The sequence below is a fragment of the Euprymna scolopes genome, chromosome 7, assembly GCF_053919585.1.
Source record: "Euprymna scolopes isolate OS-2025 chromosome 7, ASM5391958v1, whole genome shotgun sequence".
Classification (NCBI taxonomy): domain Eukaryota; kingdom Metazoa; phylum Mollusca; class Cephalopoda; order Sepiida; family Sepiolidae; genus Euprymna; species Euprymna scolopes.
Window position 1 is genome coordinate 172805960 of NC_136488.1, and position 27314 is coordinate 172833273.

General features: G+C 36.0%; 1 long non-coding RNA gene across 1 annotated transcript; it reads right to left on the reverse strand.

Annotated features, from left to right (window-relative positions):
* Positions 1–1941: 1941 nt before the first annotated feature.
* LOC145280153 (uncharacterized) lies at positions 1942–26820 on the reverse strand. The gene is made up of 2 exons (XR_013868559.1): positions 26550–26820; positions 1942–4558 (listed from the first exon to the last, which is right to left on the reverse strand). It is a non-coding gene; the product is annotated as an uncharacterized LOC145280153 (long non-coding RNA).
* Between the last annotated feature and the right edge of the window lie 494 nt (positions 26821–27314).

Below are 27314 nucleotides of genomic sequence, written 5' to 3' on the forward strand. Positions count from 1 at the left end.
TAAATTTAATGTAAAAGTATAACCCATTTCTGCCCCCCCCCCAATGGTTAGCAAATTTTTGGATTCAGTCAAATTATTTTACTTCCAATTGCATGGCATCTATCACTAATCTCTCTCTCTTTCTTGGATAGTGTCCGAAAAAGGGTCTTCAATCTAATAGGTCTCACTTTGTCAACTAAGCTCCAACCCCTGTCCTATCACCACAATGTTGCATCTCTGTGCCTGTTTGACAAATATTTTAATGGAATGTGCTCTGATGAACTCGTTGCACTTGTGCCCCCTCGACATACATATCCCCAACAAACCTGCTTGCACACAAAATCATACTTCACTGTTGAGGTCTCTAAATGCCAGAAAACTTTCTACTCTAATAGTTCTTCCCTCAAACAGCTAGACTTTGAAATTCCCTCCTGCTGCCTGTTTCCCTTACTGTACTGATATGCAGAAGGTTAAATGTAATGTAAATCAACATCTTGTTAATCATTGCTAGGCATGGTCCCAAACAGTATCCCCTTACATCCAAGTGGCGATATGCCTTGTTGGCGGTGAACATGAGCAAAACAAAAACATACAAAGAATTTCGTTTCATATTCATCAGAGATTATAATATTAGTCAATTTTATTCACTGCAAAATTTTATTCACTGCAAAATTTTATTCACCGCAAAATTTTATTCGCCGCAAAATTTTATTCGCCGCAAAATTTTATTCACTGCAAAAAGTCAGCGATAAAGGTAATGATAAAAAGTATAGGATTTTATCAATGCTTTTTTTTTGTTTTGCTATGAATTAAGATTAAAAATAAGAAACATTTCTTAAAGTATTTTGCTGATATTTCTTATTAAAAATGCTGCAGTTTTATTGAAAATCAGTGGAGGATGCCGAACCTTTAAAGAAAATCGTTAATGAGCAGGATAGAAAATACATCTTTTTAAAAAAATGTTTGTAATTTGTAATATTTGAAAAATATCTTACCCATCTTGAAACAATTATCCTCAGTAACTACATTAAATAGGAATCTAATTTGATGTTTTGCATTTTTTGTAGTAAAACTAGTTAATGTTTACTTGTGAAAAACGACTAAGTGCATTGGGTTGGTTTTGTTGTAATATTTTTAAAATTTATTTTTCGTTAAAGAATGTGTAACATCTATATATCTTTAAATTGGAGTTTTTCACACTCTGACATTGATATTAAAAGCTTACTTCTTTAAAAAAAAGTATTAAAACAAACTTATTAATAAACTCAGTCATGGATACACGAGTGACTATATAGAGATTAAATAATTTGCATGTATCTTTGTAAAATGAGTATCAATTACTGATTTATTTGTTGTTTCATTTCCCTTTTCCACTGAATTCTATTCGTGCATAGTTTCTACATTTTGCATAATTGCGTACAATTTAAGATGAAAATGTTTTAGTACACACGCGCACATATAAGTGACCTTGTGTGCAACAATTCACTACCAAACTCTTATCAGAATATTTGGTTTAAAAAGTTGATTTTGATTTCCAAGAACAAGACTATTTCAATAACAAGTAGCCCCGTTGCAGCCAGATGGCTGCATATTGTGAAAGAAAAGCGAGTAAGTACAGTGAATTTACACAACCAATATTTACGAAACTAAAGTTAGCAATTACTTATTTTTTCGTCGGTTCTCCTGTAGGAGATGTCTCCTTGAACTACTTTAACAAAAAAAAATATTGTATTTTCAACTAATATTAACGAAAAAAAAAGTATGAGATACATGGTTAAAAGTATTATTTTATTTAATGACCGGTGGTCTAAACTGACCACCCTAGTCAAATCAGAGAAAGTCACATTTTTCTTTTGTAATCAGATGGAGAAAATGGAAGTAATTAGTTTTAAAAAGAAACAAAAAAATTCTTGTATTTTTTGCAACAAATATTAAAAAACAAAACAAAAAAAAAAGCAGAGATACATGGGTAAAAGTATTATTTTATTTAATTAGATGACCAGTGGTCTAAACTGATCACCCTGGTCAAATCAGAGAAAGTCCACTTTTTTTTTTTAATCAGACAGAGAAAATGAAAGTAATTAGTTTTAAAAAGTAAAAAAAACAAATTGTATTTTTTCAACCAATATTAATAAAAAAAAGTATGAGATACATGGGGAAAAGTATTATTTTATTTAATGACCGGTGGTTTAAACTAACCACCCTAGTCAAATCAGAGAAAGTCCCTTTTTTTTTGTTTTTTTAATGAGACGGAGAAAAAAAAATCTTGTATTTTGCAACCAATATTAATTGAAACCTTTTTACTTACTTTTTTTTTTTTTGGTTGCAAATCAGAGAAAGTCCTTTTTTTATTTTGTTAATCAGACAGAGAAAATGGAAGTAATTTTTTTTTAAATAAAAATAAAAAATCTTGTATTTTGCAACCAATATTAATTGTTGACTGCTGCTGCTATTTTCCATATGAGCCAGTGTATTGTCATGTCAGGGCAGCTTATTTTTACGTTGACTTATAGGTTGTCTTGAATATTTCGTCAGAGTTTATAAGGTGAAGTAACCTCAGTTTATGCTGTTCTGACATTGATATTAAAAACCTACGTTTTCTATTTAAAAATTATTAAAACGATCTTCTTATATACTCAGTCATGACTTTGTATAGAGAGACTGAAACAACTTCAAGATAATAGAAACTTTCCTTTTTTATTTTTCTTGCTTTAAGAGTTGTATAGTGCAACAGACTCTAGCCCAATGTCTTAGTTGCAGCCTAATATGTGATTGCAGGGTAACTGAAGGCTCCTTTGAGGATTTTTAGTTTTCTTCATTGCTCAAAGTTGTACTCCTTTGGCGCTTGGGTAGCTTGAGATGGATTTCAAATAAATTGAAAGTTTACTCTTTATCAGATCTGTTGTATTGACCACTGCTGGTATTATGTCGATGTTGTTCTGAGGTCATTTTTGCAAGCATCGTATTTTATCAGCTCTCCCTTTCGGCTCAATTTAGTCCGTAGTCATTGGAAACCATGACATCAATGATTTTTGTTATATGTAGAGTTTTTAAAAGAATATGGCTTCACCCTTTTTTTCAATTTCCTTATCAGTTTGTTTATGCAGGGGATGGAACATCATACTGAATGCTAAACATTCACTTGCTATCTCATATATTTGAACAAAGAGATCTTTTTAAGATTCTGATTGTTTTAAAGGGCAATTGTTTGAATCTCTAATGCACTTGGTTCAGCGAGTATATTTATCAGTTAGTTTTTGAAAATTTTTTATGAATCCCATTGCTCCCATAATTACTGGAATGATAGAGATCTTTCTAAGATTCCAGTTTCTCTCCAGAGTGTTTTCGCATATGTGTGACTAAATTTGAGTTAGAAGAACAGGAATAATCACACACCTTACAAGAATAAGGCTTTTCACCTGTGTGTTTTCGCATATGTATGACTAAATATGAGTTAGTAGAACAAGAATAATCACACACATTACAAGAATATGGCTTTTCACCAGTGTGTTTTCGCATATGTGTAACTAAACTTGAGTTAGAAGAACAACAATAATCACACATATTACAAGAATATGGTTTTTCCCCTGTGTGTGTCCGCATATGTTTGACTAAGCTTGCGTTAATAGAACAAGAATAATCACACACCTTACAAGAATATGGCTTTTCACCTGTGTGTTTTCGTATATGTTTGACCAAACTTGAGTTAGACGAACAAGAATAATTACACACCTGACAAGAATATGGCTTTTCACCTGTGTGTTTTCGCATATGTAGTATTAAACTTGAGTTAAAAGAACAAGAAAAATCACACACCTTACAAGAATATGGCTTTTCACCTGTGTGTGTTCGTATATGTTTGACTAATGATACATTACAATAAAAAGAATAATCACACACATTACAAGAATATGGCCTTTCACCAGTGTGTGTTCGAACATGTCTGACTAAATTTTGTTTACGAGAACAAGAATAATCACACACATTACAAGAATATGGCTTTTCACCTGTGTGTTTTCGCATATGTAAGACTAAATGGTATTTAGAATGACAAAAATAATCACACACATTACAAGAATATTGTTTCTGTTTTAGATGTGTTTCCATTATTTTGTGATTTAAAATTTCATGGAATTGATTAATCACATTTGTCATAAAATATTTATTTTCTGCTATGATTGTTTAAGTTTTTATTTTAACTTAAAATTAATTTACTTTGTTGATTTATTTGTTGTTTATTTGAATGTGATCATGTATGATTCACGTTCAACAGTTTAAGTTTATACAAATATCCATCAGATATAAAGATGTCCATAAATAGATTACAATTATTTCTTTCCCATGTCTAACCTTATACATCATTTTAAAGTAGACATTCCTGAAAACAAGTCCCACAAAAATGAAAGTTTAAAAAAATCCTTGCATTCAGCATCTGTGGTATTTTTCATTAAGAATCCTTTAAATAACATAATCCAGAAGAAATATTTTTACAATAGATTTCACGTTTGTATTTCTCATCAGAAAATATGAAGGTAATGATGATTCATCCAAATTCATGGAATATTTTAAGCAGGAACATCTGTAAATGAAAAATAAATTAAAATTATATCATTTACAATTCAATTGATCCAATATCCTGATTTTTTAATAATTTTAAAAAACAAAATTCCTTTTCAACTTTACTATGGTATAATACTGATTGCAGTAGTCAAGCAATCAAATAAAACTTTGGATGGAAATTAAAGATTTAACAAAAATCATGTCTTTTGGTGTCATTTTGTAAAATAACTATCAACTTGATGGAAAACTTTCTCAACAAACAGAATTATAGAAGTTCTCCCATGACAATTAAATATTTTCAGTACTATACTTGAAATTAAAAATCTCATATTCAATCATATATTTATTAATAATAATGTGACTAAAATAAATAAAAAAAAATAACTATGATCAGTTATAAACAGTAGAAAAGATTGAATATTCGACAAGAATTGCTAAAGAAATATTGGTGAGTAAAAGTATATCAATTATAACTATTTAATAATCAAGTACTATATTTCTTCAACATCGTCCATACTGACCAACTTAACTGAATGATAAATTGTCCCATTTAGCTTCACCCATTTAAATTTCTTATAAGTTCCTTATCGTACTTTAGCAAAGTTCTTTCATCTTAACTTTTCTTAACAAAGATACAACATTAAGTATTTCTGCAAAAGCAACAAGTTCTTGTGAGGCAAATCGTTCAATAAACTCATAAAAAGGTCCATATTGCATCTTTCTACATGTTATGTCAGTAGTCTTGTTTTAAATTGTGTCAAGTACATTTTCTCTAGACGATCTGACTTCTCAATCCATTGTTGATAGTCAACACTTTATCTTTGCCATTAAATTCTTTCACTTTCACTTGTTTAAAAAACCTTTCATCTTTTCTTAATGAAAATACCACATTAAGAATTGTTGCAAAGGCACACATTACATAGATATCAGTTGACTTCTCAATCCATTGTTTGCAGTCAACATTTTATCTTTGATATTTATCAGACTCTTTCACTTCCACTTGTTAATTTGCTCCATCACAATCCTGTTTGGAAATCATTTCAAGAATCTCAACCTTCACATCACTTGAGCTACTCCTCTTCATCACTAGAATAGTTATAACACATTTGACAGTCATCTTACCAAGTTCTTTGCATTAAACTGTATCAACTTTATCATTCTTTAACAGAAGTGTGAGGACACATTGCAGTTTATTCTATCACTCTCTCTAAAATTTCATAGGTGATAGAAAAATATATTTCTTTCAAAATCATTATAATCTGTTCTTTGCAGTGTTTTCATTTCTTACACTCATCCAACTCATAAGATCCCTCTACTACTACTACTACCATCACTGCATCCAAACATGTTGACATTGATCAAACTAGTTGTGTTAGTTACAACTCTACTTTCAACCGAGTTGTTTGTTTCGTTCACCACACTCTTTTCTTCTACCTCTTCTTTTACACACGTCCGTTTGCTTTAGTGACTAAAAATCGTCTGTCCTCCCACTTTCCTTCCCTCGTTATTTATGGAATCAGGGTACGAGATTCTCAGAGATTCCCCGAGATTCCACAAGACTTTTTTCCACATAAAAGCATGCGGGCGCCATCTTGATTCTCAATTTGTGCTCTGCAGGCATAAACGCGCAGCCGCTTTAACGGTAAGCCACTTCTTTCTCCACACTCCCCCCTGATCTCATGATCAAAGATGGCAGGGGGTGGCGATCGCCGCCGTCGGGTGCTCCTATGAAGGGGGACAGTGCTGCTCTCGTCTTCGTATGCGCTCTCATCCACCGCCTGATGGTCGGGGAAGGCTTCATCTCCATGGAGGCTACTGATATCAGAGTCACTGCTTGATAGGGATGGTGCAAACCAAAGCGATGGCCCACTCGTCTCAGAGTCAGAGTCACTCTCATCGTCCACTGGAGGTGGTACATATGTCGACGGCCGTAGGTCCCTAATGTGACGGGGTATGCCATCAACCTGGACACACTACTGACTCACCACATCTGTCACTGTGCCCTGTTTATACTTGGCAGTACATCGGTTTCCTGGCGGCTTCACCCAGACAGCATCCCCTTTGGCATATCGATTCCATTCTATCCCAGTGGCCACAGTTGTAGCGGGGTGGATTCCTTTTTCTCGGACACGGTACTGATAGATTGCATTTGCAGGCGCCGTTCCTGGAGAGACGCTATCCTTTGGCAGGAGATTATACCAGTACACAGCTTCTGCGATGGGTCACTGTTTCCTGGCTGCAATTGTTTTGATGCTGCGATGGTTTCTCTCAGCTATACCATTGCCAGAAGGCACATAAGCGCATCTAAGCAACAGCCGCACACCCCATTCTTGTAAGAACTGCCTCATCTGATGGCTGCAAAAGGCTGGGTCGTTGTCCGTCAGCACTTCATCGGGTGCACCTCTTTCACAGAACACGGATGATAGCTGGCGAATAATGTTGCAAGAGTCCTGGCGCCCGAGAAGTCTCCAGACTGCAAAACGTGTAGGCCCACAATCGATGAGGGTAAGGAAGTGGTTGCCACCATAGTGTGTGATTTCCATGCCCACTCTCTGCCATTTACTACTCACTCCCAACTCCCCTTTCTTCCATCATGATGGAGCTGGGTCGATGGATTGGCAGGCCTCGCAACTTTCCACCACTCTTCGGATATCTTTTTTTTCTACTCCTGGATCAATCAAAGTACAGTGTCCGCTTGATGCCAGGATGTCCACACTGTCGATGAATGTCCATGATGCGTGCTGCATCCACATTACACACAACTGCTGCACATGTATTTTGCAGATTATCAGAATCTCTCCGAGCACCAGCCAGAAGCCATCGTTCAGGGACTCTTGTCAGAGCATCTTCTCTGTTGAGCGCAGACCTGATCAATACTATGTCCACGGTCAGGTCACACTCTGTGATGATGTCGACCAAGGTGGAAAGCCATCTTCGAATTAGCATCTCACTCGATGCTCGTGTCGTCAGCTGTGCTCTTCCACTTTATGCATCGGTTATCCACCGATGAGTGCATGCCGAGTCAGTCATGATATGTAGAACCTTGGCTTGCCATTGAAGCGCCAAGTTAACGCCCTCCAATGTGGCATCAAGTTCAGCTAGGTTTATGTGCCTCGAATCATTCTCTGGCCGAAGCCAACAGGCATCTTCAATAATGGAATCATGAACTGCAAGGGCAACTCCAAGGGCCAATGAACTAGCATCCACCCAGACCGTGAACTCATTCCCGCTGATGCACCACTTTCCCTGAACAGGGTCATCACTGGTCACCCTGGACACAGTCTTTGTCAGCATACTCCTTAGGGTGACATCGTGTACTGCATCGTCCCATCCCGACGACACGGCTGTTGCACGTCTTTTTATGGCCGCCACGGCCACCCTGAGCAAACCGCACTGTTCGTCGAGTGATGTTTGATGAGACCTTGGGGACGTGACTTCCTCTTCTCCAGCAAAGTTCCTCCTTGCTATTGCGCATGTGCAGGCCGAGAACTTTTGCTCAATCGCACAGACACTCTGATTCCTTACATGTCAGTCCAAAGCTCTCAAAGTGGATTCTAATCGATTGCGCTGACATGAGGCTCTCATTGACGAATATATCATCGATGTATGAGGATGTTGCCTGTTGCACTGCCTCATCTTGCTGCCGGATAGCATGCATGATTGCTGTCATAATGCCTGAGGCCACATTTAGACCGAACCCTAGCCTGGTTAGACAATATCGGGTTCCTACAATTTCCACAGTCTGAAATGGCCACAATTTCTTCTCAATGCGTATTTGCAGATAGGTCCTGCGTAGGTCCAGAGTTGCCACGTTCGATCCCTGCTGTCGCCACTCCCTTAATTTGAGTGCACACACATCAGCCCTTGCCGTATATGAGTCGACATGCTCATGGAGCTCACGGTAGTCTAGGACGGGGCGGACCTTTTGTTTGGTCTCTTGTACGACGGCCATCAAGGGAATCAGCCCTCGCGGGGGGCCAAGCTCATCCTCTGGGTATGGAAGAAGCCAGCCATTGTCGATCCACGTTTGCAGTTCTTCTTCATACTGTTCCCTTAGCCACATGGGTGGGGGATATTCCGATAACTGGTTCTGCAAGGATATTGGTGGCTTATCGTTTGACCACTTCTAAGACGCCGTCCATGCATTGGTGTTACTATCATACTTTGCATGAAAGTCAGGCTTGTCGAGAGTTATGGCAGCACAAACATGTTCCTCACATTGGGAGAACTGTACCTTGCCGGTTCTGTCCACAGTAATTCCACCCAGTTGTGTAATCAAGTCCATACCCAGGAGTAGGTCGTACCCAAGAAGGTCTCCCTCCACAACCAGGGCTCGCACGGCTACTGCAGACCCGTCGTTGATGCTTGTGCGGATAATGCTCACCCCACAAGAGGCTAGTGAACCTCCGCCTACAGTTAGTACCGGAATTCTCTCTGCTTTCCAAGTGGCACAGCATATCTTGCTTACGAGAGTCTGGGTGCACCCAGTGTCCATAAGCGCGTGTCACTCGCTTCCATTAATGTGTATGCTTACAGTGGGTAGCGCCCTGCTCAATGACGATCTGGGGAGAAGACTGGTGCTGTAGCTTCTTCCCCTTGCCTGTTTCCTGGACAGGTGCGGGTCAGGTGTCAGCGATTTTTGCACTTGTAGCACTGCTGCCCGTCAAGTTTCCGAGTTGGTTGACATGATGAAAGACAATCATGGGCCAAATAGTTGGGTCCTCCACACTTATAGCAGGTTGTAGCTGCGCCCAGGTCCTGCAATCCAACCTGTGATGGTTGTACAGCTTCTGCTTGGTCTATAGTGTTAGGGCTTTTCTTTAGTATTGCTCGTGCCTGCGCCAATACTTCCGATATCTCCATCTCGTCCACTTGGGATGAGGCACGGAGCAGATCTTCCACACTCTTAGGTAATCCTCCAACAAAGGTGCACACCAAGCCTTTGTCTGACATCCCTCCAAAAAGGACCGATAGCTTTTTTAGTTCAGCCAGATACACATCCACTGTTTCCCCTGGATGTAATTTTCAGGCCATGAATTCCTTCCATGCAGTAACTGGATCTAACGCAAATGCTGTAAAAAGGGCGCGCTTGATGCAGGCGAAATCTGTTTTCTTCTCATCAGCCAACTGCTGGTATACTGCATATGCTCCCCCAGTGAGGCGCATTGGGACCACGCATTCTATACGCTTCACCCCACTGAGCTGACATATTAATTCTGCTTTTTCCACCCATTCCTGCACTGAGTGATCAGTGCTACTGCCATCAAACAGGGGAATTAGCTTGGGGTCAAATCCTGACGTCATGCCGGCATAGCTTGTGTTCGTTACGACTCTACTTTCAACCGAATCGTTGTTTGTTTCGTTCACCACACTCTTTTCTTCTACCTCTTCTTTTACACACGTCTGTTTGCTTTAGTAACTAAAAATCATCTGTCCTCCTGCTTTCCTTTCCTCATTATTTATGAAACCAGGGTACGAGATTCTTCGAGATTCCCCAAGATTCTACGAGACTTTTTTTCCACATAAAAGCATGCGAGCGCCATCTTGATTCTCAATTTGTGCTCTGCAGGCACAAACGTGCAGCCGCTTTAACGGTAAGCCACTTCTTTCTCCACATTCCATAGTACCACATACTAGTTTATTTCCGTTTCCGGAAGTAATAAATGTTAATTTGGGTAAATTTATTCTTTCCCTTTCCGGAAGCAATCGTTCGGCCATATAATGATGTTTCCCCTGAATTTGGACAGCAAGTGCATGAAAAAAAATGGTGTCTCCAATTTCGGCAATAAAGTGTAGAACACCAATAATTTTTTTAATTTAAAAAATGTGGGAATACTTTGATATAAAAAATCCCAATTGTAAAATTTTACATTAAGGCCCGTCTCACGTTCGTATATAACAAAATATTTTTTTTTGTAGATTTCTGTTTGCTAAAAACGAATCTGAAAACCGTTTCTGCTGTAAAAAAATATTTTTCATGATATGAAGAAATTACTTTTTCGAAAAGTAGGTGATCACTTTTCCATGTAAATTAAACTTAAAATGAGTACCCACTTTCTGACCACTTCAGAGAGGGAGCATTTTGGTGTGTTTATTGGCTAAAAAGTGAGCGTAGGCCATGTGCGCGCTTGCGCGTACAAAATGGCTACCCGTGATAACATAGAATTACGTGTTTTAATATTTGGAAAACTACTTGTTTTTCGTCTAATTTTTCGCCAATACTACACTGTGACGAGGCAGTTTGGTATGCGAGTGCACATTTAACAGCCTTCGTTTATGCTCGCACGTAGCGTAAACGAAGGCAGGGCTGTGAAATGGAAAATAGTCCCAGAGCTAAGGGGTTAATACCATACAAACGGTAAATTTGCGACGGAAGCTGTTACCATATTATTTTAAAGCACATCGAAAACTACAAAAAACTATTTTTTTTTTCTACACAAATGTTAGACGAGCCTTAAAGTAAAATACCAATTTTTCTTTATTTTTAAATTTCCTCGTGTTTTTATTGAAAGATAAAAAAAAAAACCGAAACCTTTTAGCCAATAAACACTTAAATGCCCCTTCTCTCAGGTGGCCAGAAAATGGGTACTCATTTTAAGTAAAATTTACATGGAAAAGTGATCACCCACTTTTCGAAAAAGTAATTTTTTCATATCATGAAAAGTATTTTTTTGCGACGGAAACGGTTTTCAGATTCGTTTTTAGCACACCAAAATCTACAAAAAAAATATTTCGCTATATACGAACGTGAGACGGGCCTTAATGTAAAATTTTACCAATGTTATTAAATAAAGTTCACAGTTCTGCCTGCATTGTTTATAAATAAAAGCTATTTAAAAAGTTTATTTTGTGAAGTTCTGTATTGTTTAAAAATAAAGGTAATTGTGTAGTTTAACCGCGTAAATTATCTGACAGACACAAAAACTATAAAAACTATTTATTTTTATATAATCAGAAAAAAAAAATCATTTTTACTATTTTTTCATCAGTTTTATTAGACTAAATGTATGACATACGAGGCCGCCATATTGCTTCTAAAATTTTCTAAGGTTTGACAGATTGGCCTTTTTAAGGCCAAATTTGGCCGTTTCATAGAACTGTTTGGTCGTCATATTTTGTTGTAATGAAAGAGCGTAAAAAAGGCCAAAGTTGATCTTAAAAAGACCAATCTGCCAAACCTTAGAAAGGCTACATTTTAAAAGCAATACGGCGGCCTCGAATGTCGTAGATTTAGTCTAATAAAAAAATGAAAAAAATAATATAAATGAAATGTTTTCTGATTTTATTTCAGCCTTTGGGTCTAATAATGTTTTATAAAAAAATACATCATATTTATAATTTTTTCTGTCAAATAATGTACGCCGCTAAACTACACGTGGTTAGTTTCAAGTTTCTTTCCAACTCCTCAAAAAACTTTAAAATGACGACTTTTCGTGGTTTTCGGTGGTGCTGAAAACGAATATCACATTTAAATTTGGGGAAGATAAGTAGTTTTCATGATATGAAGAAATTACTTTTTGAAATAATGAGGGATCACTTTCCTATATAAATTTAACGTAAAATGAGCACTCACTTTCTGGCACCTAGTAATTTCTTCATATCATAAAACAAATTTAACTGTGATATTTGTGTTCTGCACCCCCGAAAACCGGCGCTGTTTTTTTTTTTTCTTTTCTTTTTTTTACCAAGAGATTCATTCACTTTTTTATCTCATAATTTTGCACGCTAATTATGCTGTCAGTAATTTTACAAAAACATACTTTTGTTTTTCGTTCTTTATTTCATTATAGAACTTTATGTACGGGCAAAACGAATGGCGATGCTTAAAATGTATAATAATTAATAGTATTTTTAGAATTACATTTTTTAAGTTAAGATAGAATTTAAGAATTTAAATTATTGTAAAAGAATTTAATAAGTATTTAATAACAGTATAAAAATAATTAATGTAGAAGCATTTTTAAAAGAGTTAATTCATTTAACAATTCTATCGCTGATTTATAGTGAACTATTTTACTTTTATTTTAAATTAAAAAACGTTAATTAGCTCTCCCAGTTAATTTTTTTTTTTTTTTTTTTTTTTTAAGTTAAGATAGAATTTAAGAATTGAAAGAATATTTCCGCGTATAATAATAATATGTATCAGAGAACAATATCAATTCTAGTTATCTTTGTTTGGTTGGTAAAAAAAAAAAAAAAAAATCTGTTTTACACTAACTAAAAAAAGTACTTCACGGGATGGACCATGCGTAAACTGTAAGAATCGAAATTGATTTGACTTACCGGGAGTGGGTTGGGTCGGAGGGAAGACAAGACACTGAACTGCTGTTTGCCGTTACTGAGAAACTGGGTGTCTATTTCTTACTAAGTTAAATAGACATTCTAATCTCGTTGGAAATCACGTTGGAATTCTCGCCACTGAGAGTTAGTATGTATAAAACGAGTTGTCTCACTACGGGTATTGCTTGCTAGTCGGGTGGCGTCTCAACCTCGTTACTGTTGTTCGGCAATCGTTACCAGTTAATTGTTACCTTTACAAGAAAAGACTGCTTGTAAGCAACGTCACCATTTCGTTGCAAGCCCTTACTGCCTTTTCTTACACCCCCCCTTCTTGTTGGTGAAATAATCCCGACAAAATTGCAACAAAATTTATTACCCTCTTCTAGAATGGAATTATTCTAGTATTTGCTGTCTTTTGCCTGAATTGTAACATGGAGGATTCAGTCTCTATGGAAGAGCTTGATCTTTAACGGAAACTTCTGCAAAGAAATGTACTGACTACTCTAGAAGGACTAGAAAAAGAAAAGAATCCTGCGGAAGTGCTTTCTCGTTTCAAGAGGGAAATTGAGGAATGGATGGAAGAGCTGGAAGCCGTCTCATTTGCTATGGAGGAGATTTATGCTAAAGGTGATGCAGAGACCCTGGCCAGCTTAAGTACTGCCTCCTTTCGCTTTAAATACGATGTCAGACGAAGGCCAAGTTTACTGCGAAAGATTGAGCAAGGTGAGACCCCAGTGGTCACCTCGTTGGATCGAGATATTGACTCGATTCCTAATCAAGAGAACCTGGCGACCCCTGATAATAGATCCCCACCTTCCAAATTGGCAGCCCAATCATCATTTTCGGTGGAGCCATTTAAAATAAAGGTGAAAGGACCTCACTTTAACGAAAAAGACTTTAAAAAAGACAAGAAGTTTTAAGGACTTTTTGGTAAAATTTGAAAATTGTGCTAGGTCCATTACATCGGACACGGAAAAACTGTATTTCTGTTCATTAGAAGGCAGAGCTCTCCAACTGATAGATCACCTTTCTCCCTCTGAAGAAAGTTACCTGATGGCCCTGAAACTTTTAAAGGACCGATATGCGGACGAGGAAGAAATAAGAGGCGAGATTATACAGGGAATACTGGACTTTCAGTTTGATAATCCTGGGAATCTGGAGGAATTGAAAAATTTTATTGTGAAGACCGAGGCTGATGTGTGGGAATTAAGGGCTTCATACAATTGCGATTTGTATGATGATAGGTCGGCCGGAGCAATTATAATATCGCAAGTGTTGTTTGCGAAGATCCCACCAGCAATAAAAGTAGAACTTCTGCAAATTTCTGGCAGTTACTACCCTTCATTGTCTGTGTTGTTGAAGTAGATCCCGAGAATAGTCAAACAAGTGCTTGCTGCAAGAACACCTGCTAAGATGACATTGAAACCTAGGCCGCAACCTAAGTTTAAGACACCAACTGAATCTTCATCTCTCGAGACCTTCAACACAAAACTGATAACAGAGACCAAATGTGATTTTTGTAAATCGAGTGAACATTTGTCTGACAACTGTAATAATTATACAACCCATGAGGCCAGAATAAGCAGGTATCGAGAGCTACGCCTCTGCTTTCGTTGTATTAAAAAATCCCACTTGAGAAATATGTGTCCATTGAAGACATCTAGAAAAGTTTGTTGTCTTCGTTGTAAATCTAAGGAACACGTGACTACCATGTGTTCTTTTGTTACTAGTAATATGCATATTGATACATGCCTACGCACTAAAGATTGTGATACCGCTTTCCTGTCTCCTATAATTGGAATTATTGTGAAAAAAGGGGATAAGGAAGTAAAAGTTAACTGCTTGTTAGACACCAGCAGTCAGAGGACTTACCTGGACGATTCAATTTTCAAAATCCGAATTGCCTCTCCTTAGCAAAGGATAAAACATTGATGTGAGAACTTTTTTAGGCACAAGTCCTAAAATGTTTAAAGAAATCTTTTTGAATTTAAATTTGTTCACTGGCAAAACCCATACCCTTCCAATTCTTGTGACAAAATTAAATTTGTCTTATAATCTGGAAAGCTTCCCCCAGATGCTTAGGAATCTGAAGAATCGTAGACTGGCTGCTCATTTTTATGACAAAAAAACCTTAATGACTATAGATGGGTTGCTAGGGATTGACGCAATCCAGTACCTAGAACCCCTAAAGGTGATTCCTTGTATGTATAGAATTCTCTCAACAGCAAGAAGAACCCGACCCAACAGACATGGAACCATCAAGCTCTCAAGATCTGAGCCTAGACCCACAAAGGAGAAAGAGAGAGCACGATAATTTGGATCTGTCCAGTCTGTAACAGACCAGAAGATACTTGACCAATGATAGCATGTGATACAAGCGATGATTGGTTTCATTTCGACTGTGTGGGCCTAATAGAAGCACCACCAGAAGATGAACAGTGGTGGTGTAATAACTGCAATCCTCGAGATTTAACAAGGGGCAGACCCAGCCTATCAAGGGTCTAAACTGACTGTTTTATTCCCCTTAATCAGGAATTCTTTTTTTTTTGTTTGTGGGGAATGTATGTAAGAATTGAAATTGATTTGACTTACCGGGAGTGGGTTGGAGGGAAGACAAGACACTGAACTGTTGTTTGCCGTTACTGAGAAACTGGGTGTCTATTTCTTACTAAGTTAAATAGACATTCTAATCTCGTTGGAAATCATGTTGGAATTCTCGCCACTGAGAGTTAGTATGTATAAAAGGAGTTGTCTCACTACGGGTTGGTGCTTGCTAGTCGGGTGGCGTCTCTTAGACTGATAACCTCGTTACTGTTGTTCGGCAAACGTTACCAGTTAATTGTTACCTTTACAAGGAAAGAAAAGACTGCTTGTAAGCAACGTCACCATTTCGTTGCAAGCCCTTACTGCTTTTTCTTACACCCCCCTTCTTATTGGTGAAATAATCCCAACAAAACAGTTTTCTTTTAATGGTTGCTCCCTGGAATGCGCAAAAAAGCTTTTTCACTTTCTTCATATTTATCTCATAGACCCTTTTTTTTTTTTTTTTTTTATTATGTGTGTATTTATTTATTTCTAAAACAATCATTTATTAAAAAAGAAAAATTGTTTTCTAATATTGTCAATTTCAATATCGTTTCTTTTTTATCATTTCTAAATAATTAAAATTACGCTTAAAAAAATTGTTTAAAAAATTGTTTTAAAAAAAAATCCTGCATTAATAAAAATCATCTATTAAAAAAAATTCTGTTTTCTAATACTGTCAATCCATTTTATTTATAAAATCACGTCATAATTTCTCTATCCAATCAATGACATTCTTTCAACCGGTGTCAAACGACTGCTGTTCCTTTTTTATCTTCCTAATTTCCATTTACTTAAAGTGCAAGAGGGCCACTAAAGTTATAGTTTTCAGTAGTAAATAAAAAACGCAAGACTTTATTTTTGCTTTTTTTTATATAAATAAATCATCGTAATTCGTAACAATAAAAATAAAAAGAATAAAATAATTTTTATAGGAACATTACAAAAAAAACAAAACCTAAAGTCTGTATTAATGAATTCGATATAACTCGAAGAAAAATTAATTTCTCGAACTACCGATATTACCATTGAATTAAGCATTGCTTATTTAATATTTTCACACAAAAAAAATTATAATTGCAAAAAAAAAAATCTATTTTTTTTTAAATTACGGGTTTCGCATAATTTTTATATGCAATATTTTAATAATTTGTTTGCTCGCAAGAATGTGAAACTTTCGGCGTAACATATTTTTATATAACATTGAACAATAATTAAGAAAAAAATTAATTTAAAAAATAGGAACATAGAAAAATAATTAAATTAAAAAATGCAAAAATTAATACAAACGTTAAAAAAATTAATGTACGGATGCGCGACTGGGGTGGGGGAGAACTTCCTTCCTTTTAATTACATGACGTCATTTTCAGTCTTTCGACTGCTTGAAATTTTGGACCTCCGTAATTTTCGTGTTTACAAAATTTTACTTTGTTGCGTTTTGCGAACGCCAGAGTCACTCGGTGTTGGGGTTGGGCTAATTAATTTAGGTTTTGTACAAACAAGGTGTTTTTTTTTTAAATTTAATTCAATATCTTAGGACTTTACTAATTGTCTTTGAAATAGACCCAGAAAATTAATATTTAAAGGATTTTTTACAATGAATGTATTTAACTTCAAAATTTAGCTGAATTAGGTAGCTCGCCGTGAAAACATTTTCATAACTTTTTTTTCACAAGTACAAATATTTTTTTTCCTTTTGGAAATTAACTTTAGTCCTTAATCTTTCAAATACAATGAAAAAGTAGTCGGAAATCTACAAAAAAATTATGATGAATCGGCTTTCAAAACTATGTCCCCCATTTTTTGTCCGTACCTATAGAACTTGTATAGGTTTATCAGAATTTTTGTAGGAATTTTTGACACCCCTAATACGAAACTGCGAATAAAATATAAAAAACTCATAATTTCTCCTTTAAAAGTGGGTTGTTTATTTTCTTTATGGATTATACTTTCAAAATAAACTATTAAAGTTGTTTAAAAAGTAATAGAAATATTTTTTATTTTTTAAAAAACAGTAATGAAATTAATTGAATGTTACGAACTCAATATTTTTCAATTTTTAAACTTTAAAAATCTATCAAAATTTTTCTATTGATTCTATTTTTACGATACTTTCAGGGTCAACGTTAAATTTTATGCTCTTTCCAATAAACCGAATATATTTTAGACAAAAGTTTTTTTTAATTCACGCCCCCCCCATTTTCAAGTGTCTATTGTTACGTGTATAAACAATACCCCCCCCCCTTTAGGTGCCTCTCTCCTAGTAGAGGTACACTTCCCCTACTTACCTCCCTTGGCCGGCATAACTCACCTTGGTGTGGGGCGTCTGTAATATAGCCATTATGGAGAATAAACTACGATATGAATCTTGTCCCTCAGTGTTTGTTGTCCATATTATATGCATGTCTACACACATAACATGGTGGCAGATTGTAGTAAAAACCGAAACACGTCTCCTAAACTATAAAAACAACTGCCGGTCGTCATAAAACTGAGTAAGCTGTTTTTTTTTCTTTTTTCTTTTTTTGTCTTCTCTGCTATGTTCGACGTCCGTACGGACGGTGACGGTGTCTGGTCTGTTTGCTGTTAACTTCTGGTGCTTACTAGCATCACTTTGTCACTGTGACTATTTATCTGTCCTGTTTACACTATCAAGATGTCTATTGATGACACGACGGCTACTACTACTACTGTCACTAATCTCTCTACTAGCAGTATCAGAATTTTGGGGGAATTTTTGACACCCCTAACAGAAAACTGCGAATAAAATATAGAAAACTCGTAATTTCTCTTTCTAAAGTGGGTTATTTATTTTCTTTATAGAATATGCTTCGAAAATAAACTATTTAAGTTGTTTAAAAAATAATAGAAATATTATTTTTCATTTTTTAAAAAACAGTGTTTACAAAGTGCGTGCGTGCGCTCAGGGAGCCATTTTGTTACGTAATGAAATCAATTGATTTTTATGAGATGAATATTTTTCAATTTTTAAACTTTAAAAATCTATCAAAATTTTCCTATTCGTTCAATTGTTACGTTTTTTTCAGGGTGAATGTAAAATTTTATGCTCTTTCCGATAAACTGAATATAATATTTTAGACAAACGTTGTTTTATAAATTCACCCCCCCCATTTTGAAATGTCTATGAGAATTTTAATAATTAATTTTGGTTGACACGTTTTATATATCACAAATTGAAGATAAAACATCAATAAATAAAATACTCAAATTTAAAACAGCAAAAAAATATCACTTATCTGTAAATTTACCGGTAAAGTCCAAAATGTAAATCCTTCTTTTTTCGATAACCACGTGTTTTTTTTTTTTTTTTTTTTTTTTTTTTACGTGGAAGCTTAATTTTTGTTTAGAATTTTCCAGTCATTATTCTTCGGTCAGTGTATATTTCTATATTTAATTCCTGGTTTCCTTTTTTTCGATAAAAAAAAAAAAAGACGAAACCATATAATGCAGATTTATAGTATAATAAATAAAAAATTCAGGTATTTCTTTAAGATATTTAAAAAAAAAAATTTACATTGCATATCTTCGTCATTTCGTAATCCGTGTAAATCCAAAAATAATAAATCCCAGTTTTCATGTACGATAGCGTAAAGGCGCCAACATTAAAAAAAAAGGACGATAAGTTATCTCCCTTTAGAAGTCGGACAAAAACCAACAGTAGTCCACTGTGCTAACTGCTACTCCAACACTAAGCATTCTTTTGAGCAGACTTATTTACTTGTCTTTAAAGAATTTTATTGGAATAATGGTGAGTTTTTTTGTTTTTTTTTACTACACATATTTTTTTACTTTCTGAAACTGATGAGAAAGTTGTATTTAAATTTTATTTTGACTTTTTAAACTTTATTTGAGTAAAAAACATTAATTTTTCAGGTAATTTCTACACTTTATCGCCGAAAATGTTTCGGCGATAAAGTAAAAGTTACGTTTGTATTATTACTGTCTCTGTCTGTACACATAGATTAAAAAGAAAGTGGTCTAAAAACAAAAATATAGCAAATAAATGTTATCAAAGGCAAGATAAGTTACATTTCTACCTAACTGGATAATATTTTAGTGTCTTTATTTAATGCAACAATGTTGCAAAACAAACCCACATGTTGCCAATGTGGGTTTGTTTTGCACGCATAAGCAGTATCAGAATTTTTGTAGGAATTTTTGACACCCCTAACACGAAACTGCAAATAAAATATAAAAAACTCGTAATTTCTATTTTTAAAGTGGGTTTATTTTCTTTATGGAATATACTTCCAGAATAAACTATTAAAGTGGGTTTGTATTATAGATTCGAAAAAGTTGTCAAAAAACAAATATAGAACAAATAAATGTTATCAAAGGCAAGATAAGTTACTTTTCTACCTAACTGGATATATTTTTTGTGTTTTTATTCAGTGTAACATGTTTATTCAGCTCGAAAAACATGCAGTGTTTAAAATTCAAAATGGCGCCCGACTCTCTCTCGGAGAGGGTAAGTTTGGGAAAAGGTATTATAAATTATAAACTAGACAAAATACTGTTAGAAATTCGCTCAATATATGTTACCGTGACATAAGTTGACATATATTCGGTTGATTTTTAATAGTATTTCGTCTAGTTTATTATTTATAACATCTTTTCCCAAACTTACCGTGTTAAAGAGACAGTCGGGCGCCGGGCGGCATTTTGAATTTTAAACACTGCATGTTTTTCGAGCTGAATAGACATGTTAAATTGAATAAGAACACAAAAAATATATCCAGTTAGGTAGAAAAGTAACTTATCTTGCCTTTCTGTTTATATATTTGTTTTTTTTGACAACTTTTTTGAATCTATGTGTACAGTAATTTATTTTATACAAAACGGAATAAAAAAACTTATATTATAAAGAAGACGTGTTTTGGTTTGTTATTATTGTTATTACATTAAATGTTTGTTTAATCATATAGGGTAAATATGAAGAATTCCACCCTTTATTCATATAGGGTCAATATGAAGCCACCCTCGAAAATTCCTTTAAAATTACGGCCAAATCTGTTCATTGCAATGTGGCCATAAAGTGGGTGCCCATTTGACGTCATATCATTATAGAAAAGTGACCCCCCACTTTGTGACCAGTTGTAAAAATTTTTATCTTGGAAACTACTAGTTTCGTTTGCCGTATATATAAATGGTTATTTCCGTTTTCAGCGCCTCCGAAAACCTTTAAAAGTGGAAAATTTGAAGGAATATAATCCAATATCGAGATTACTAAGGTTTCTGAATTAGTGTTTTTTTACACTTCTTGGCTTCCGTAGATAAGAAAGTGATAATCTTAACATCCGGTGTCTTTACAACTTTCTTGAAAGACACGCGTTGTCGCGATATGTGTTGGAAAAATCCTTCCATTTAAAAAATACATGGATTATAATACATAAATATGAATAAATTCTCATACAGGAAGATTAAAAGAAAGCATATCTTACTCATTAACCAGGTAAGTTGTATATTTTGCCATTAAATATTTATCGTAAGATTCAAGTAATGTTATTGTTCGACAATCCGTGTAATGTTAAGTGAAGAAATCGAAGGAAAAATAAATAAAATTGTTTATTTCTCTATTAAAGCTTTTATGATATTAAAATTTGGTCTTTGCTCGTTTTATTGAAATAAAATTTACGGGTTTAAATTACGTTTTCATATTGTTATAATCTGATAGACAGATAGGTGTCTATTCAAAATGGCGACTCGGCTGAAAATTCCCCCAAAATTCTGATACTGCTATCTCTCTACTGGTCTACACATAGGGGCTCCTGAAAGACTTGTATTCGGCGGGAATAAGGCTGATTCATGGAACTTGTTTTTCAAAAGATGGTCCAACTATGCACTGCTAACCCGACTTGACCGAAAACCGAGAGAAATACAAGTGGCAGTGCTAGAAAACTGTTTAGGCGATGAAGCTATGAGGATATACCAGAGAATACAGTTCGACACCCCAGATACAGACTGCACTGTACAAGATATACTACAGGCTTTAAATGAATATGCTGTAGGAATAACAAATGAAACTTACGAGAGGTTTGTTTTTCGTCAGAGGAAGCAGGAGGAAGGTGAAGCTTTTGATGTTTTCTATAACGACTTAAGACTCCTGTCACGAAGCTGTAATTTTTGCTTCAAATGCTATGAGTCGATGCTCAGAGACCAGCTTGTGGAAGGCATCCGGAATCAAAACACAAAGCAGGACCTTCTAAAACTCCAAAACCTTACCCTACAGAAAAGTGTAGACATTTGCAGGGCAGCTGAAAAGGCCGCTATACAAAGTCAAAATATGGGAACAGAGGATGCTACTGCCCGGATAATGAGGGTCAGTGAAACCAGTAAAGCTTGGGAACCAGCTCAAAAGAAGAAATGCTCCTTCTGTGGTTACTGCATGCAGCAAAGCGCAGCAGATGTCCAGCTTTTGGTAAACAATGTAACGCATGTATGGAGAAAGGCCATTTTGAGTCAAGGTGCCCCAACAAGTCCAGTAAAGCTATGGGACAATGGAGCAACACATCAAAGAATAAAAGTACAGTAGGCCACGACCACATGTGCACCACGTCGACACTTCATCAGAGGATGATGAGGGAGAATATACCCACTGGGTGAATGCAGTGAAGTCAAATAAGAAGCATAGGAAAGATGCCAAGTGTCTCATGCTCCTCGACAACCAGGAAATTGTCTTCCAGATTGACACAGGGGCAACCATCAACACACTTCCCGCAAAGTTTGCAAATGAATTAACACTATACAATAGGGTTCTGACAATGTGGAACAAATCTCTTTTGAAACCACTCTGAATGTGTCACAAAAATCTTAAAAACCCCAAGACGAACAAAACATATTCAGTGGAGTTTGTCGTATTCAGAGACGAATACGACTGTCAATCCTTATTGGGCCTACCTACAAGTACGCATATGGGCCTGGTTGAAATAAAACAGCAGAATTTCCACCGTGTTGCAGCAGTTAACATGGACAATAGCTACCAGGAGGTGTTTGATGGAAAATTGGGGAAGCTACCAGGAGTTGCAACCCTACAACTTAAGCCAGATGCTATTCCAGCTGTGATGCCAAACAGGAAAACACCTGTGGCGGTACGACCAGAACTAAAGAAGGAACTAGACAGACTGACAAAAATGGGAGTCATCGAGCCGGTATATAAGCCTACTCCATGGGTTAGCTAACTAGTCCTCACAAGGAAGAAGAATGGAGCCTTAAGAATATGCCTGGACCCGCATGAGCTCAACAAAGCATTCATGCGGGAACACTACATCATGCCTATCCTCGAGGATACCCTCCACGATATGAGGGATGCAAAGATATTCAGCAAGGCGGATCTATCTTCAGGATATTGGCATGTCGAACTTGATGAAGCCTCCAGCAGCTTGACCACATTCCAAACATGTTTCGGCCGATACCGTTGATATCGACTACCTTTTGGTCTAAACTTGGCAGCCAAAATATTTCAAAGGAAGCTGGTAGAGCAATTCCAGGACATGAAAGGAGTCATTATCATTGCTGATGACCTGGTGGTTTATGGAACTAACCAGGAGGAACATGACAGACGACTTCACAGCCTTCTAAAAAAACGCCAGACAATAGGGATAAAATTAAACCCTGAAAAGTTAAAAATAGGCCTAGACGCTATCGTTTTCATGGGGCATCGCATAACCAAGGAAGGTATAATGGCTGACCCAGAAAAAATCAGGGCCATTACTGACATGCCAGCACCAGAAACTATTGGAGACCTACGTAGATTTCTTGGCATGGTAAACTATGTTGGGAAATTTATCCCCAACCTGGCGACAATCTTAAAGCCCCTCCAAGACCTAACAAAAAAAGATGTCACGTGGACGTGGTCAGAGGCACAGCAATCGGCTTTCAGGACAGTCAAAGATATGATATGCAAAGCACCAGTGCTCTCTTACTACAACCCACTTAAAGAACTCACACTTGAGAATGATGCATGTGAGTATGGGTTGGGAGCAGCCCTGATCCAAGAAGGGCAACCAGTTGCCTATGCAAGCCGTTCCCTATCGAACACCGAAGGAAGATATGCCCAAATTGAAAAAGAGATGCTTGCAGTGGTATATGGTCTGGAAAAATTTCACCATTACACGCATGGAAGGAAAGTGAATGTCCTCACTGACCATAAACCACTTGTGGCAATCTGCCAGAAGCCACTAGCGAAAGCACCTAAACGACTCCAAAACTTGCTGCTACGGGCTCAACAGTATGATTTCTCTATCAGATACAAGCCAGGGAAAGAAATCCCATTAGCAGACACTCTCTCACGTGCGCCCATAGACGAACCAAAATCAGAAGAGCTCATGACTGTAAATAATTTGACGATGCATCCCATCAAAGACCGCAGACTTTCTGAGATCAGATTCAAGACACTGGAGGATCCTATCATGAAGATATTAGCCGAGGTTATTGCGACAGGCTGGCCCAGTGACAAAAAACTGTTGCCCGACTCAGTAAAACTTTTTTTTGACTACAGGGACGAGTTGACAGCACAAGATGGACTAATACTAAGAGGACAAAGAATAGTCGTACCTCAATCTATGAGAGCGGAAATGAGACAAAAATGTCATGCGGGCCACCTAGGCATAAACTCTTGTCTCAGAAGAGCGAGAGAGCTATTGTTTTGGCCAGGTATTTCCGCTGAAATACGCCAATATGTCCAAGCCTGTGCCACATGTGCAACATATGCAGACCGTCAACCAGCGGAGCCCCTCATAATCACAGAAGTACCAAAGAGATCCTGGCAACGAGTTGCTACCGACATTTTCTCATGGGGTGGAAATGAATATTTGGTCACGGTGGACCAGCATAGCAGTTTTTTTGAGGTGGACAAGTTGAATGGCTCAACGTCAGATGCAGTGATCAGTCTTAGAGGCCATTTTGCTAGATATGGTATACCAGACATCCTCATTTCTGATAATGGACCCCAATTCTCATCTAGCATGTTTCGGAAGTTCGCAAAAGATTGGGCGTTTACTCACGAAACAATATCCCCTGGGAACAGTCAAGCAAATGGTGCTGCTGAGGCAGCTGTGAAAATTATGAAGCGTCTAATGCGAAAGTGCAAAGCTTCGGGAGAGGACCTATTACTTGGGCTACTGAACATGCGAAATATACCCACTGAAGGTCTCAATACTAGTCCAGCACAGAGACTGCTAGGCCGACGGACAAAGGCAACAGTACCAACCACCGAGGCCCTACTGAGGCCCAGCTACACTTACTCACATTATGAGGCACAAAAGAAAGAAGATAAGAAGCTGAGGCGGCAGGGCAAAGGCAGAGAACTGAGCCAACTTCATGTGGGCAGCAATGTTTGGATCCAGCCTCTAAGACCTCACGCAAGAGAGTGGGAGGAAGCCACGGTAAGAAAAAGGTTGACTGATCGGTCGTACGAAGTTGAAAATGCAAGCGGACAATGATACCGCCGCAACCGTCGTTTCATACGCTAAACAATACAACCAAAACACTCTTTCCCCATACACCAACCAAGAGGCACCATCTACAACCACTCTGAGATAGAAAGACTCACCCCAGACAATGCAACAAATAGACAAAATGAGATGGAAACACCAGCAGATCAACAAGACCCAAACGAGAGACCAATATCACCAATACAGACAAGATCGGGCACAGAGTCATAAGAAAGCCTGTCAGATATTGTGAATGATCTACCTGAATTTTGAAAAGGACACTTTCTCTCTTCCCCTGTAAGGAGGGAGATGTTACGTGTATAAACAATACCCCCGCTTTAGGTGTAACTCTCCTAGTAGAGGTACACTTCCCCTACTTACCTCCCTTGGCCGGCATAACTCACCTTGGTGTGGGGTGTCTGTAATATAGCCATTATGGAGAATAAACTACGATATGAATCTTGTCCCTAGCATCCGTGTTTGTTGTCCATATTATATGCATGTCTACACACATAACATCTATTAAAAAGTAAATAATTAATTTACTCACCAAAGTTTTATATATCACAAATTGAAGAGAAAAGGTCAATAAATAATATATTCAAATTTAAAATAAAAAAAGTAGTGTTTTTTAGAAATTTACCAGCAAAGTTCGAAGTTTAAAACTTTTTTTTTTTTAACCACGTTGTTTGTTTTTTCTTTTTTTTTTTTTAATGAAACCTTGGTCCTTGCTCCTTTAATTGAAAAAAAAAATTAGGACTTGAATTACATTTTTCGAGTAGTTATAAGCTTGGAAATAATAATAATAATTCACGCCTCCCATTTTGAAATGTCTGTTAAAAAGTAAATAATTAATTTACCCACCAAAGTGTTATATATCACAAATTGAAGAGAAAAGGTCAATAAATAATATATTCAAATTAAAAAAAAAGTAGTGTTTTTAGAAATTTACCATTAAAGTCCGAAGTTTAAAACCGTTAAAAAAAAAAAACACTTTTTTTTTTTTTTTTTTAATGAAACCTTGGTTCTTGCTCCTTTAATTGAAAAAAAATTAGGGCTTGAATTACATTTTTCGAGGAGTTATAAGCTTGGAAAGATGGGGTGGAATTATTCACTATTTTTCACGAAATTTCTGACACACCTAGAACTTGTATAGTTGTTACCACCGAAAATCATTTTAAAGTTTTTTGAGAAGTTGGAAAGAAACTTGACATTACTCTACACATTTACCAAAATATAATCTAAACTTCTGTAAGTGTTTTTGTTAGCATTCAGTAAAAAAAAAAAAAAAACCCTGGTACCGGTATGATGCTTTAAATGTCCCCTCGAATCATGTAAGAGTTATAGCCCCTTGTCTTTAACTTTTTCGCTTAAAGTAAACCTCTCAAAATTGCACACGTGCCCAATTTTTCATCGTCTAATCTGCAGTGGTGTTACCCGTAGGGAAGAAAAAAAAAAATGAATTCTGAAGTCTTTAAACTGATGAAAATTTGAATTGAGTAACATGATTTTTCCTAAAAAATTTTTTTTTTGTTTATGCGCCCCTGTTGTATAAAATAACTTTCTTCTTTCATATGAATTTAAAAATATATCAGCCAAAATTGAAATGTAAGACGAAATAAAAATATGGTCCAACAAAACATTTACACCTGATGATGTAGTTTGATGTAATAAAAACAAAATCACAAAACTTACCAATATTTATGCTGTGATTATTCGATTTGTTCCTATTTACTTTGCCTCCCCACGAGGGCAGAGTTAGACACCAGGATCGTTTTCTTAATATTAAAAAAAAAAGGAATAAAAATAAAAATTGTCTCAGTCATAAAGGATTTCTCCTCCACTTAGAACAACAAAATTGAACGGTGTAACGGAAGAAGAATCGTCCGGTGCGAGTAAACACCGGTGAAAGGTAAAAAAAAAAAAAAAAAATCGGTAATGGTGTAGATTAGCCTTCCTTTGTTTACAAAGTCATTTGACGGAAGTGACGTCAGACATATTTTTATCTACGGATGGCCAAAACCGTATAGAATTAACTTTTTTTAATTTTTATATATAAGTTTTATTCAAACAGTCTTTATTTGAACTTAATGGACTGTTTTTTTTTTGTATTTATTAGTAACTGTTTTATTCTTTTTATCAAACAAAAATAGAACTTTTATAATATATTATGGACTGTTTTTAAAACATCGAAATTTTAAAATTAAAGTTTTATTAAAAAAAAAAAAGACGGGGTGTTTTTTCTTTTCAACATTTTTTTTTCACCATTTATCACTTTGAAATTTTATTCAACAATGAAATGATAAAAAACACTTTTCGTTAAATATATTTAAAAAATTATTATGAAATATCTATAAAGTCTATTTTTTTTATGTCTGTAAAAGTTTGTTGAAAGTTCAAATAAAGTTTATAATTTAATTGAAAAAAAAATAAACACCTCGTCTTTTAAAAAAAAAATAA